General features: G+C 35.9%; 1 protein-coding gene across 1 annotated transcript in view; it reads right to left on the reverse strand.

The window, feature by feature from the left end:
- The window catches only part of Nlg3 (Neuroligin 3), a 183849-nt gene that overhangs the window by 36596 nt on the left and 130682 nt on the right, over window positions 1-16571 (reverse strand). The gene's annotated exons all lie outside the window — the stretch shown is intronic.

Here is a 16571-nt window from a genome sequence, read left to right on the forward strand (position 1 = left end):
AGCCTTTGCGCCCACTGTGCGACGTGTCGTTAATTTTGAACAAGTAGATGTTCGTACATGTCCACCGACTAGCTCGCATAATAAACTATCTATACACTTTCTTCCTGTTAGTGTTTTGTGAATCAGCCACTTAAAAATTTATCTTTTTAGATGTACTTTAACTTTTTAAAATAAAATTTCTTATTTTACATACATATATGTGTTTGTATATATATATATGTGTGTGTGTGTGTGTGTGTGTGTGTGTGTATACCGTTACATAATTCGCAAAATGTAGTTTGCAAATGCTGAAGCAGAATGACAATCTTCGCACGCGCAAGATGAAAACCAACTGCATGCAATGAAAAAACAAACGAAAATCTTCATTCTGCTACTTTTTGCGATTTGCGAGTTATGTAGAAGCACCTTAATACGTGCACAGTCAACTCTAGTACTTGTTTAATTTTCTGATTTACAAAATTGTAACAGTTTATTTCCCGTTTTACTTAAAACGAACATGCAAATTTATTCAAATTTCAATTTGTTACAGGAAAATAAAATTATATTTATAAACATTATTTTAAAAAATTTCATTTAACTTCATTATTTAGCGTTTTATTAATTAAATATATTATTTTAGTGCCATTATGCTATATTGGTATATCAATTTTAGTGTTTGCTATTTGACAGAAAGAGGCACTTTGTTCAATATGGTATGAAGAGAGTGCCTAAAATATTACCAGCGTTATCGCCCGCCATTTAAAAGAGGAGCATGCCGAAGTAATGAGTAGCGCACGGTGATCTCATTATAAAATACGTGACTGAAGCAGATGTTAGATAAATTTCTAATTTACTTATATTAACTTCACTGCGTCAAGCATGACCCGCTTTAATGGATTAATGTAAAGCGACTATGGCGTCGTGTTCATCCGACTATTCCAGCAGCCATGATAATCCAAGACGTCCATGGTAACTGCCAGATAAGGATAAAACTTGATGCCTGAGTCCATTCTCTAAGACTTAAGCTCATAAGAGACGCAGATAACTTTTAAGAAAAATTTTGGATAATTGGTTATTTGTCTTTAACATTTTTAATTGCTTTTTCAACAGTTTATTTCTAAATATAGTTGATTTGCTACAACAACGGCACAATTAAAAAAAAGTAGTTGTTCAGAAAATAAATTTCAATGTTTTGAATCATTAAAATTTTGTAATATTAATTTTGAAATGCAATTTCGATGTACCTAATAACATGTAGATAAGTAGAAGTATGTTCGTCTAAAGAATGTTCTTTAAACTCCCGTTATTTTTCTACAAGCAACTTAAAAAAAATTATAATTTTTAAATTACACCGCTGTTGTAACAAATAAGCGATACCTATATCACCTTAAATATGTCTATATTTTTATGAATAAGGTATTTAAAGCCAGGTATATACACATACGAACGAGAACTGAACGAACATCGAATACGAAAGTTTGTTATTGTTATTTGTTGCACAAATGTTGCACAAGTTCAATTGCTATATGCAGCACACACTCTGATCAAACGGTAGTGCTCGATGCAATCAAGAAAAGAAACAAACGGCTTACAAACATAAACATGAATGTTCGAATATTCGTATTCGTTGTTCGTTCGATGCTCGTTCGTTAAATGTGCAGCTTAAAGTACTTTGTTACATATTTTACATTACATTATAATCAATTATTATATTTTTTCTTATTTACATCAAAAGCGATCGCTTTTCAATAGACACGTTATAAATCTATAAAATTTAATAATGTGTAGATTACATTTATAGTGCCATATACGTTTCAGTATAATTATTGAATATTTATAACAAAGGAATTAAAGATAATTTTTATTTTATATTCTGTCTCATGGATGAAGATCCTATAGTGTCTTTTGAATTCTCGCAGGATCCCGTGGAGAATCTCTTTCTTCTACTATCGCTTTCTATTGCTCTCGGAATGAGATCAGCATCCCGAATGGTCCATGGTATAAAATTGATGGAAAAAAATTCCATCAGGAAGAAATATTTTACTGCTATTGCTTGAATATCCGATCCAGCTTCAGGAAGATATGGTGACCATAAATTCTACCGTAGATAAAAGACCACCTCTCTTCCCCGCTGTCGCATCGATATCGGAAATTACATTTCCATAGTCGATGAGTTTTTAGACCCTTAATTACCAATTAACTGCGCGAAATGTTTATTGAAATCCCGCTCTGGTTTATCTTGCGCCGGACGGTTTTTATCGAAATTAATTTGGCTTACCTGAATAAACATACAGGAAAAATATTTGGGATATTAATAAATATGGAAATATAATTGAGAGAAAAATATTTTCTTGTAGTTGCGTCCCAAAAGATACATATGGATCGAAATTCGTCGGAAAAAAATTATAGAAAAATCTCTCATATAGTGTATGTTTACCTGAAATTATATTTATCTTAAAATTATATTTATCTAAAAAATTGTAATTAATAAAATATGGAATTAAAATATTTAATTACCTTTTTCAATAATTTGTTATTTGAAATACGTACAAATTTATATACATATATTTGAAACTCATAATATACATATAATTTGGTTGGAATTATTTATACAATCCGTCAAATCGTCTCGTTTGATATAACTGCAGGGCAATTAATTGCACGGGTATGCCATAATTAGTGTTATGTGACGTTAGTATATTATGCTGAGTATACTAGTCAAGTATTTCAGTAGCAGATGTAATCGTGGTATCGCGAAAGCCGCCATCATGGCTTATGTCGTACTGGTCTCTTATTCTCGTAAGATGCTTGCAAAGGCTGATGGGGTTCGTGTCAAAGGCAGCGGGGTAGAATTTTGGATGAAGAAACGTCAATATTTAATGTCTTCCCCTCGAGGATGCGAAGATCGAGGATTCAGCGAGTGTCAAAAGTGGAAGTAGTTGAGAAACCGAAGAGAAGCTCTAAGAGAAGAGCAAAGGGAAGTACCGGACGTCAGAAGTTGAATACGTGCTAGATGTAGACGTGAGAATTGAAGAAACTGAAGTTAAGGGAATAGAAGAATTGAAAGAAGTTGCAGATTTGATGCAAAGATCGAACATTGAAATAAAAATGTTGCAGCGCTATTTAAAAAGAATTAAAAATATAAAGTCTTATCAGATAACGTGAGACGCTTTAAGATTTTCAGATAAGAAGAATTTTATAGATCAAGACGTGTTGGAAAAGTTGGAGGTTCTAGGAAATTTAAAGAATTTAAGCTTAATTTAATACATTCATTCAAATAAAGTTCTCAGAGAGAGAGAGGGGGGGGGGGGAGGGTCAAGTGCGAAAATCCACACTTTAGAAGTGCTAGAATAATGGAATCGATAGAACGCAAGATGCAAGGAATTAGGGATGAAGATCCGGAGACTTTAAAAGTGGAAGACGGTTTCGCGCGGTACAACGATGATGATAGGTTCCCGTTTGCGCTTGGCAGGGCTGTAAATCACGGTCGGGGCGCGAAAAATCGCTCTAATTTATGGTCAAGTCAGCGACGGCTTTCCTCCTTTCGTGCATAAGGCCTTTCTTTCGGCCCGGGTAGGTTCGCAGTCGGCAGCAGGCGTCTCGATAAATCGATCAACGGCCCCCGATAAAATTCTCAGGGCGTCTCTATAAATCTCTGGCCAGTCGATATTGCTAGAACATCGTAGCCACCTAAATGGATCGACTTACGTCGCCTTCGTACATGTACAACGTATTCGGGTAGTTACATGAAAAATACCCGAGTCCTTTTCGTAAAGTCAAAAAAAAAATAAAGAAAAAAACAATAAAGATATGTAAATTTCGCGCGGAGTTCCATTTCGATAAAATCACGTTTATGTTGCATTATTCCTTTTTCCTTCATTTCTGTATCGTTTTATTTCTATGCCATTTCTGTTTGATAATTTAATTCTAATAAAATCAGAAAAGAAGGATCTGAATTCCTCTTACAAGAAAAATACATTGAAATTTGATTTTACCATTTATCAACGGCGGGATAATAACAAGAAAACGAGGGAAAAGTTATCCGAGGGGTTTCGAGGGTTCGCCTAAAAAATTCCGATAAAATCGGATTTGTGTTGAACGAAAGAATGTCCAAGGTAGGTACTGTAGGTAGGAATGTAAATTAACGCTTTAAAAGCGGCTCCTTGACGCGAAACAATATTCCCGGTACTCGAGGGGGTGGTGTAAGGGGTTATTATAGCCTCGGGTCTTTGTCTTTTCACAGAAGACGGATTTTAACTGGAATCTCCCGATATGGATGAAAAAAAATACATACTTATCGTGCTGGATACCGGGATATCTCAGGTTATCACCCTTAATTTCGCTCTACTTTAATCCGTATTCATTGTTCCGAGTTTCTCCCTTCGGATTTTTGACGGAATTTATTGGACTTATCAAAGAGAGTTTCGCAGGGGATTAATCAATTGATCAATCATGTATAAAGACTGTATACAATCGGTTCTATAATGAATAACATTATTGTCTGTAATACAATTTCTCAGTATTATATTAAAGTAATCGATATTAAGAAAGCAATGTTGTTTTCTGTAATTAATTAAAGTTACAATACCAAAATATCCAACATTAAAATTGGATTTGCGATTTACAAAGGATGATCTAGAAGAACTATTAGGAGGAGTTGTTGAATCGTACTTTATTAATATTTTATATTGTTATTTAGTATAAACGACATTTAATGACAAAAATATGAAATAAATGAGAATTGAGTAGTACAGACAAAAATGTAACAGGTGTTACATCTTGTTTTGTGCGTATCAATAGCACTTTAAAAAACCATTATATAACTGATATTAATTTTTTATGATTTTATTTAGCTGGATAATGATATATTCATGCAATTTCATTTTGAATTATTATATCTTTATAAAAGAAGGTCTCTTGCAGATATTTTGCATTTACTGTATATACATATTTGCAAGTATATGTAATAAATGTAAAGATTAAATCGACATTTTTATGAATTCTCGAGAATCGAATTTTCTAAATGTACTACTACAAGGCAAGACTCATAACAGGCAATAGTAAAACTAATAATTAATATAAATACTAATATAAATACTAATATAAATACAAATGTTAATTGCAAAAATAAATTACACCATGTTACAAAAACTTGTAACGTTGTTATTAGTAAGTTAAACATGTAATAATATGATATGATGCCTGAAACATCAATCTACAATTTCCAATGTTCCTTTGGGTATAAGTCGGTACCAAATGGAAAATATAACAAATAATTATTCAAGTAGTATGCATTCTTGGCGACTCTCTTCAAGAAATTGTAAATTTCTGTCTGAGGCGATAATCAAATGATAAAGACTATTTACGATTAGGATTGTTTACAAAGACACAGAAAAGTGCTCAGCATTTAAAGAGGAGAAATGCTTTTAGGGCAGCGCGTAACTTAGGGCAAAGCGTTAACTTATTTTATATATCGCTCGACGCGAGGATGGCTGTGGACGAGCTTTTTCATTGTGGATCGGGAGAAACAAGAAGTCTGGCTAGCTCGGTCGGGCAGATATTTGGCAAGTAGAAGCAGGCCTTGATGCGAATGCAGTACGTCATGGCTCGCTTCGGTCGCGGCGGGATGATATTTATGTATCTCGCGGAGAAAGGGCGCCGCAGTCTCGCTCGGTCGCTAGTACAAAATGTATTGTTTTCGGATATTCTCTGCTTCACTCTCTTTTGTTTCGTATCTCGCAAGCTCTCTGAGCTCTGAGCTTCGGTCGGAATACGCAGGAACGTGCCCGAAGACCGTTCGGCGAATCTCCGCCCTTGCGGTAAGAGGTACACGAATAATCCTGGAGTTTATACGTGAGATAAATGCATTTTACATGTGAAGGCGCAGATTATAAACCTCCTAGGACTTCAGAAAGTAGTACATCTAAACAAAACTGCGCATTTTCAGGAATGATATAAGAGATTAGAAATTTTCATATTTTCCAAGTAGAAACATTTTAAGGAAAAAAATTGAAAGAATTAAAATGAAGGTTTCAGAATAAAAGACTTCTGTAATTCGACAAGTCCTGGTAATCTCGGAAATCTTAGATCAGAAATATCCAAGATTTAAGAGTTTTAACAAAGGTTTTAAAAAGTGTGGGATTAAAATTATGAAGATTTTAAGTAGCCAAGTTCTACAATTCAGGATATGTTTTAGCATTTCAGTAATTTAGAACATTTGAAAGTCTTAGAAGAATCCCAAGAAGACGAACTCGTTGGAATTCAGTTAAACGCGTTTGTGTGAAAAAAATAAAAAAATAAAAAAATCTCTCGTCCCTGGAAATTTCTTACTGTGGAAGCGTTATAATTCCAGCGGACGGATTCGATTTTTCTGTCGATTGGTAAAATAAAATGGACAAAAAGGGCTTTCTCACCGCACTTACATTGGAAGTGGGTGGATTGGCTGTAAACGCGATAACGACGAGTCGAGCCGCGAGCGCCGGAACGCCGACGGAATAAGAGGCTGCAGTTTCAGTGCGGCGTGAAAAATCGCCCGGGCCGTTCGTTATCGCAGCACGGCCGGTGATCTCGCGACTTTTTGATAAATGAATCGCGCCGAGGGCCTGGGGCGGATATTAATTGGCCGATGCGCGCGTGCATTTTCTCCGTTCTCCGTTCCGTTGCGTTGCAATCGAGGTGTATCGCGGCTGTTCCTCCCTGCAAATTTATTACCTCAATCAGTTCCGTTTACATTACACGATCTATTTCAATTGATTCGCTGTCCGAGGGGAGGAAAAAAAAAACGAGGGAATTTATTCTCGTGAACTTTCGATAAAAACAATAATTTCATAGCGACTGCCATTTTCCGGTGAAACAACAACGCGGCAATATCGCGCGTCGACCGCCAGTCCAGCGAAAACTTTATTCCATTTATCCGGGTTAATACCAACAGTCACCACAGACAGGTCCATTAATACGCGGCCGCATTATCAAAAGATGAAAATGGCGGTCACGCGATCGATGCACAATCAATATTTATGCGGAAGCAATGCGGGGCGCTTCGATAAAAAACGCTGGTTACCATTTACTAAATTGCTCAATTTGCTTGCCAACTATTTTCAAATAGAGTAAAATATTTTATTCGTTTTGAAATGTCTATACCTGTTGTAATAACAAACTCGCGTTCAAAGCAAAGTTACGTTTAAAAATTAAATTTGATTTATTGGAATTTACAAAATGTATAAAAATGTATAGCTTAAGGGAAATATTTAATTATCTGAAAAGATTTTATAATAGATGAAACAGAAAACATATATACCTATTATATATTTATGTATAATTAATTAATATATATTGAAATATTGTAAAAGGATAATATAATATATTATAGGACCGTACATGTGATAACACAAACTATAGAATCGAAGCCTTACACGGTCTAGCTGGATCTTAATGCTTGTATGATTCTTATGTGAATTTATATACTACGTATGTAGTCCCACAGAAACGCGCGCCGAAAAATTTCCGGTCTTGAAACGCTAACTCTACTAAACTACCGCAGTAATATCACGAGTTAAATTGACTAGCAATTTAACAAATTTTTTGATGCTTATTCGCATCTTCGAAACGATCTTAATAATGATGAATAATATATTAAAATCTGTAAATAATTAATTCTTATTGCGAAAAAATATTACCTCGGCCGGGAGTCGAACCCGGATCTCTTGCAATCCGTTGTAAAAGGAAACACAAAAATGCAAGGTTTAAGTTTAAAATCTTAAGCCAATTTGAAGTATTTCAGATCCTAGAATCCGTACGGCTCAAGGTACTTAAATTGAAATAAATTAAAATAGCAATATTACCTCAATCAGTTTTGGAGGCTCCAAGAATAAATCTAATACCAGTAAAACTATAAATTTTTGTTACGACTCGATATTATTAAAAAAATATTCTTAATTTAAATTGGATAATAAAAAAGAATATAATGTTCTCATGATATGAAAGAATGATATATAAAAGGAGATCGATAGTTTCCATCAACTAAGAGATTGCAAAGAAATAGTTGAGTTCTCCCTAACTGTAGAAATATAAAGGAATGTAAAGTTTCAGCTAATTAAAATCAGTCATGGGTGAGTCAATTCAGTCAATCAAATCAACAACGCGACAATCGATTCCTTTTATGATCGAGAAATAGAAGGAAACGTCAACAGCTGCATTTGTCACTTCGCTGTGAACCACAAACTGTATTGTGTGTGTTGTATGTCTGTAGGTTAGGTTGCAGTATGTGTTTCTACTTCACGGTATAGAATTCATGCGGCTTTGTGAATGGGAGCAAATTTTTCTCGCCCATGCGGTACAATTGTTGATTGTTGAGCCTGGGTCGACGGTCGGCGCCGTGCTCACGTATTGCGGTGCACCACTGCGGTCTTAATTGGGAACCGTGTTGTATCCCGGTGCAGGATTAACCTTCCTTCTAGGTCACACTCGATCGATTTCAGATCGCGCTGCCACCGTAATATATCTCTCGTGCACACGATACCTCGACGTGTCACAGTCACGTTCCTTGCATGCCTGCGTACGTGTATCTCGTTGTCGTATAGATAAGTAGACAAGCAGTGCTCCTTGTTCCAGGAATTACCTCCTTCCAAGAACACATATAGACTTCAGGCGGATCCACAAAGACTAATTTCGTCGAATGAATTTCATTTAGTTTGAGGTAAAAGTATCGGGATAAAATTGATTCTAGAATTCTTATTCTTTTGCAAATTTTTAGACACACGTTCATGTATATTCAGATATTTAATTGCGGTTTTAGGGTCATACTAACTCTAAGATCCAAGACTAATAAGGGCAGGATCAAAAGTGGAAACGCGCTAAATAGATTTTTGTGCTTGTATTAAGAATCTCAAACCTCAGCGCTTAAGACATTCCTTAGTTTTTCAAAAATTAAAAATATACAAGTTTTGAAGTCATTATTGATTAAACGCTTCGCAAGATGATAGGTCTGAGAGAAAGGAGAAAAATGTTAATTTTATAACATTCCAGGATCCAATCGACTGTTTTCCGAGATATATAAATGATATAAATACAGGATTAATCTAGGATTTGGGATTTTTAGTAAGCACAAGAATTATTTCTCGCGCGCGAAATAAACCGCATTTCAAAAGCGTATCTTCACTTCTGATCTTATCCTTGTAAGCTGATAATCGAGCCAGCTGTAACGTTCATGTGTTTCTAGCGGTCTACAGTTTTTACTAGTAGGTATCGCAAGGTATGGTTATTGCATAAAGAAGCTTGGATATAATTTGAAGAGAGAGAGAGAGAGAGAGACACGCAGATATTAATATTAATTAATTAAAGTGTTAGGAATCTCAATTTAAATATCTAAGTTAAATTATTGAAATCCTTACATCGATAAATGCTTACTGTTATTAACTACGAATGCAAGAGAAATAAAAAATTCTTGAAGCTAAATTCCACGGATGTAAGGATCTGTTGAGGAATACAGAAATTGCCAAGTTCCATTTAGTGGACGTGCTGGTTCGCGTCAGCTGACGATGAAACGAGAAGATCGCTGTGAGAGAAAGGGAGAACAGCCTCGTCAGCCGGAAACCAGTCACCGGTCTGTCTGCGGCAGAAGTCGTTTAAAGTACGTTTCTACGTTCGGCAGAGATCGAAAGATGCGGAGTGCAATTACATAGCTTCGCTCGAAGCGACGTCTTGCAACTGCGCACTTTATATCCTCGTTCATACCCAACGTGCGCCTGCAGATGCTGCGGTAGTAAAAGTTAATGCTTTGTGTACGCTAACACGTACAAACACATTAGCCCGACTAGCAAATTCGTCGTTAACTAAATGCTTCCATTAGATAAATTAATTTGTATAGACTGAAATGAGTTGATTAAAGACATTAATAAGATACTAAGCTTAGTTCCAAAAATCTCTTTCCTTGTAATGGAATTTGTGATTCTTCCATCTTGTACTAAAAAAGGAAAAAAAATGGGTTGAATCAACCTAAAATATTCATAATAACCAGACTGTTTGGTGAAATATGTGTGTGTGTGTGTGTGTGTGTGTGTGTATACATTTTAATTAAATTAAATAACAAAAAATTTGGTATATTTTCTGGTTACACTAACCAGATACATTTGTATGAACGCTGATGAAAATAATAAAATTTTTGGTTGAAATATCAGATAATTATGATAACCAGACATTTTGTTTAGTTTCTTAACCAAACATCTTGTTAATTTAATCATGATTGTTTTTTTCACGTAGAATACTGTACACACTTGTACAGTCTGTGATTGAATACGAAATTGAAGTAGATTATACTCCTAGTACGCCGCATACCTTTTCCTCTTTAAGACAATGGAGGGTAAATTGATTATGTCCATAAAGTCAGTATTAGCCGGAGTACTCGAGTTGCACGCGGCACAGCTAACATAGCAAATCCGCGCAGTATATCGTCCGCAAGTTGACGTCATCCCTCGCGCTACATAATCGTGCATAATAATTATGACGTCATCAATTAGAGGACCGCCGGTGACGTTAATGCGCGCTCGTACGACCGCGACAGATCCCTCTTGCACATACCATGTGCCCGTGGACGGTGGCGAGAGTGTCCTTCTGGCTGAAATCGCAGGTATTCCAATCGCAAAACCGCTTCATTCATTACGGAGGCAAATCGACATTTTGCCATTACGGCCTATGGTGGATCGACAAAATCGCATGTTAATTGCAATCCTACAAATTGTCCTTAAATTTGCCACGCGTTTCTATCGTTTGGGTCGCGGTCGGTTCGAGCGTGGATAATAAGTGCGCGCGTTACAAACACGCTGGCCGTTTGATCTATGGATTAATTCCATAGTCATCATTCATATCCCTCATTTAGCGTTAACGCAGCGCCCACGCGATTCTCTGTTATGTATGTATTAACACAGTGGCTTCAATCACTTTGAACGGAGCGTGAAATCTGTTCTATTGCCTTCAGATATATATTAACAGAGAAATAGCTTCCAAAGCAATTTTAATATAATTATACTTTTAAAGCAGACGATAGACGAGAAAATCTCCAGATATTAATTTGTGATTGGGAAGAATGGAGGAGGATGCAAATTAATGCTAGAGGTAGGCTGACATAATGAAGTGAGGAACCTAACGATTACACAAAGGCGGTCCGGGAGGACGTGAAGTACGAGCGGGTGAAAGTCGAGCCGGAACTAATGGCGGCGGAACTAAGACGATGGGGGAGTATTCCTTATACCCCTCTCTACCCTACCTCAGGATCTACCGGTGACAACAGTCTCGGTAACAGCTAGCGCTCTCCTGTACTTGGTCCTCCGCCCGCTCGAAGGAATTATCACTCCCCATTGCGACGCGCACACTCGCGAACGAATGCATCGGAGCGACGCGACTGCATCGGGGGTGTGGGTACGCCCCCCTCCCCCCGTTCACCATCGCTGGTATCGACCGTATATTTAGCACGGTGTCGGTACTTTGTCCGACCGAATGAATGGTTGTACGCGCCGGCGGATTCGAGTGCCGGATGGCGTTCGTACCTACTGGTATCAGTAGCAATAAAGGCGATACAGAGGTGTCGACAGCATTGCGGCTAGATACCTTGGTAAGACGTGTGGGAATTGTTATTGCTGACGTAGAAGCCGCTGCGGCAACGTCGGCTAACGTTAATTCAATTCCTCTTGTCCTCACGTGGGGAAAATCCTATATAGGTAGGTCTCTTAGTTGCTCGAGTCTCATTTTACTGATTCTCGAGAGCACATTCTCTACTAATCAATAAGGTGTGCAATATTAAATTCATAATGTACTCAATTATACAAAATTTCAGTTATTTTTTATCATTTATGTAGGTCGCACCTAGTTAATGTATCGTTTATACTTTAATTAAAAAACAATAAAGTTAAATAATTTAATTCAAGAAAATGTAGAGAAAAAGGATAATATAGGCTTATATAAATTTGCCTAGTTCTTACTATTTGATTTACTCCTATAAGAGATATTTGAAGCATCTTGTATTCAAAAATCTTTTTCTGTTGATCATTGTTAATCAGTAAGATGTTTGGAATTCGTTACTGTTAACGCACAGTTACTTGGAGAATACCTAGTTAGCGCTAATGAAATTTTTCTTTTTCTCCATTATGAGGGAGAATCTAAAGAATCTTTAGTCTCCTTTCGCGAACTTTAAGATTAAAGATCTTTCACTTTACGATTTGTACGTTCCATAACACGCTTTCCTGAACATAAAATTGTGCTCGCTTCCGTTGAAAATGTATTCAAAGTTTTGCTCGATGGTGTATACTTCTGGAATTGATTTCGTCTGAGTTCGCGAAAATAAATTACACCGAAATCGGCCAAACTTTCCAAGATCGATCATCGCTTGTACGAAGTTAATAAATTGAGTTCTCCGAAAAGCCGATCGATCAAAGATTACGCCAACGCAAGGAAAATACTTAGATAAAGAAAAAAATATATTCCGGGCACTATGGTGTTGAAAATGGCATTGAAATGAGGAGTGACCGAATAGAATAATCCATTAATTCCTTTCTTTATTTTCTCGCTAAAACTTTTCTTCATTCATTTCGTTTTATGGAGTTATTATCCATTAAACACACTTTTTGACACGTTTAAAAACCGCTTGTATGATAGTGATAGTCGGTTTTGTGTCATTTCTCTAAGAGAGAAAGAAACTCGTATTTAATTTAAAAATTAATAAAGAATATAAAGACCCTCTTTTGGTGTCACGCGCCGATGACTTTTGCGATGGTCGCTTTAAAAATGATGGTCTACGCTTGCCGTGGTCCAATGTACTCTGTGTGCATAGCACTACGGAACTTCGTTTCGCATGGGTGAACCAAAAGTGTTTATTAATGAAAACCGTTGGACCATAGAAGCGTTGTTTTTTCCATTAATTAAGGCCGTGTTCTGATATTGAGCTACACCAAAGGTTCTCAATACGAGTCATATGGCTCTTTAAAGGAGGAGACCAATATTAAAAACTGTCAAATAAATAAAATAGAATTTTAGTTTATTTAAGACTTCTGTTGCGCCATTCATCGGTAGTATCTCAGATTGTAACGTTAGAAGCGAGAAAACACACAGTTGAGATACTTGTAAATTATGTTTGAATACAAATGTTTTTCGACAAAACAACATTTAAAAATTGCCTCCTTGTTTTGGAGAGAAATTAAATCATATTTATACATTATTAATTTGACAACTTGTTAAATAATTGTGTGACAGTTTGTCAAATAGCTGTGAACATAACTTATTTTGTTTTTGGTTATGCACAATTCATTTCCGGAAACATGATTATTTATTAATTAACGAAACAAAAAGAGAGTTTTCGATACATTTTACAATTTCATTCTATTGATTGCTGTTTTATTGAAACATATTTCCATATTAATATATTTTACAAGAATTTTTATTGTGTAGGGTAAGATCTGGTATTTTATGAGCACTGCAGGTAGTATGAGCAGCCTTTATTTTTCTATAACGGTTGGTACTATAGTATAGTGCCAACTGTTGTAAAAAGACGCATCTGTGTTCGCGATATTCCAACATGCTGCAAAGTTTGATCTAAATTTATGTAATTCAGATATTTATCATATTAAATAAGTAAGTACATTATTTTTTTATTTCGTATGATTTTTCCTCTAACTTCATAAGGTCTCCCCAATCTACATTGGGATAAGATATTTTATTTTGCACGTTAATATTTGTAAAGTAAACAATATTGAGCCATTCTGACTTTATAAAGTCCCGAGACCATTATTGATTTATTAGACACGGGAGTTTTTCGGATAGGTAGATGCATGATCGGGTATTACGAACATCTTCATTATTCCTTACCGTACACTGAAAAAAGTCTAGCGAGGGGTCAACCATTATGGCAATCAGTGTACATTTCTTTAAAAATATATTGCGACAATACAGTAATAAAACAGGCAATGCTAACAGCAGCACTACTAGCAATACACAAACAATACTTGGCAATATTGCGCGCAATACATAGGATAACAATATTAACAATACAATAGCAATGCTTGCAAGTGTGTTGTATTGCCATAATTAGCAATCACTGTACATTAGTGTACATCTTTTTAGCAGTGGTTGACCTCCTTAGAGTTTGGTAATAGCTATTAAATGTATGATGAAATAATGTCAAACAAATGTTTGGTTAATATAACCAAAAATAATGTTACTTTTACAAATATTTAATAAGTATTACCAAACTGTTACTATTTGGTAATACTTACTAAATATTCGTAAATGTAACATTACTTTATTAAACAATATATTAAACAAACACTCGATTGGCATTTATTCTAATAAAATATATACAATATATTTCAACCTTTCATTTCTGCATAATTTCTTATAAAAAATTTCCTGTGTTCATATTACCCCTAAGGATGCTCATATTAGCCTGCTCAGAGTACTGGTAATACGAGTACTGGGCGGGTAATAAGAGCATCCACCACCATTTCAACATTTGCATAAAAATAATCAATTTCAATACTTAGATACATAAAACATCAACAAATATATCAAATGATATGCATAAGATTTTTTATTCTTCGGCATGCTAGATATATAAAAATGTTTCCTTAAGGTGCCCGATCCTACCCTATTTTCTCGCTGTTGACGTGGAAGAAGCCTTACATTTTTCTTTCCAACAAATAAAAGATAATTTTTTACATTATTTTTAAGGAATAACATTTAGAAGAGAATAACAAATTTTTATGTAACGTTATTTTTATATATGTGTATTATTTAACGCAGATTATTTTCATCTCAGAGATTGGATTAAGTATATATTTGCTCTAATGAAATATGCTGCTCGAGTTAGGAAATACTGATCTGCAACGTTTCTATTTGCTTTTAAGCACTTAATCCCGTTTCGCATGACTTCTTTATGAGCAATTCGACCGCCATGAGAATCTCTCGCACTCGCAGACCGGTATGCGAGCATAGTGCAACGGACGGTGTGCCCCATCTGATGCATGCAGATCGATATCGGCGAAGTCGTTATTGACGCGGTGGAGTCTGAAGGAGGTCGACGGGCGTCACAGGAAACGGAGGCCAGGGGTGGAAAAAGAAAATCGTTTCGCACAGTCGGCTTTTGTAGGTGTACAGGACTTAATGGATTAGCTACATCCGGATGGCAGCTATAAGTGCACGTACAAATACCTGCGAGCACGCAAGCACACAAATATGGCGTCCGGGTCGTGTACTTACATACGGAACGGAAGTTGCTACCGTGCCTGACGATAAATGGAGCGTGCCTGGAGACTAGACTCGAGAATTTCGCTCTTCTCCCTGCTCTCCTTCTACGCACTGCTTCTTCTCCTCAAACCTTCTCTTATTCACCTCTTTCCCACTCTGTACTATTGGGGTTGCCTTTCCGCACGTTACGCTCTGTGGGTTAAACCGGTGATTTTTCTATTTTACTAGACTCAACGAAGCACTGGTGTCGACAAATGATTCAGACAGCGCATATTTCTAGGCTGGAGAAAAAGTATCCGTTTGTGAAATTATGAAATCGGCGATATAAGACCCTCAGAATCTATCAAAATTTGAGGAGACGTGTCTCTTGGAGACTAGAACCCTATAAGATATTAACAAGAGTAAAATCCTAGAAAACCCAGAGATGCGACGCTGAGGTTCGGTTCCACCAACGTAAAATTAACTTTAATCTCGGTTTAACTTACTGTCTTTTTTTCTAATTCTTAGAATTAAAAAAAGATAAAGAGTAAATTGAACCGAGATTAAAGTTAACTTTACATTAGTGGAATCAGACCTGAATTTGTTAGATCATCACCGATTTGTTAGTTATGGGTATTTAATATGTGGGTACTGATTAACTGTTTAATTATTCCTACCACTGTAGTTTAATTTTCATCTCAGTTCAGATAATTCTTCATCTCTTCCTAGTTTTAAGAATTAGAAAAAGATGAAAAGTAATTAGTTGAACCCACGTTAATCTTGGTAGAAACAGACATAAATCGCGTGTTCACAGCGCCATGTTGGTTCTTTACTACAATAGTAGCCAGTATATACTCTTTAATGGCCAATCAGACTATATAGCTCGACTATATAGCATCTCTGGTTTTTTAAGACTCTAAACAAGAGTAGCGTAATCCTTTTATCTGCAAATGTCGACAATTCCGTTTTTCTGTCGAGTGTCTTCTCTTTCTGACTTTCATTTTAGATCTAATTGATCTATCGTCCAATTTAGCGATTCTTTAATATAATTGGTTTCTAATCTAGATTAGATTGAAGATAGCGCTAAAGATTGTTTGCGCTATTTTTGTTAATATCTAAAAATATTATATCTATATCTTGAACAAGAGATGAGATTTGTGGATCTTGACTGTGAAGTTGTCAAATTGTGTTGTAGAGATTTTCTATGTTGTCTGTTTTTTTCCAACTTATTATATGAAAGTATAATTTTTAAGCTCGCATTGTAAGCGAACGCACGTCATTTTGATGAAAATATAACTTCGGAGGGTATTGTGACATGCATAATATTAAATCCTCTTCAGCGCAGGATATTACGGAGAAGCTACTTTTGCGTAGAACATCGAGGT

The sequence above is a fragment of the Trachymyrmex cornetzi genome, unplaced genomic scaffold (genome assembly GCF_001594075.2).
Source record: "Trachymyrmex cornetzi isolate Tcor2-1 unplaced genomic scaffold, Tcor1.1 scaffold105, whole genome shotgun sequence".
NCBI classification, from domain to species: domain Eukaryota; kingdom Metazoa; phylum Arthropoda; class Insecta; order Hymenoptera; family Formicidae; genus Trachymyrmex; species Trachymyrmex cornetzi.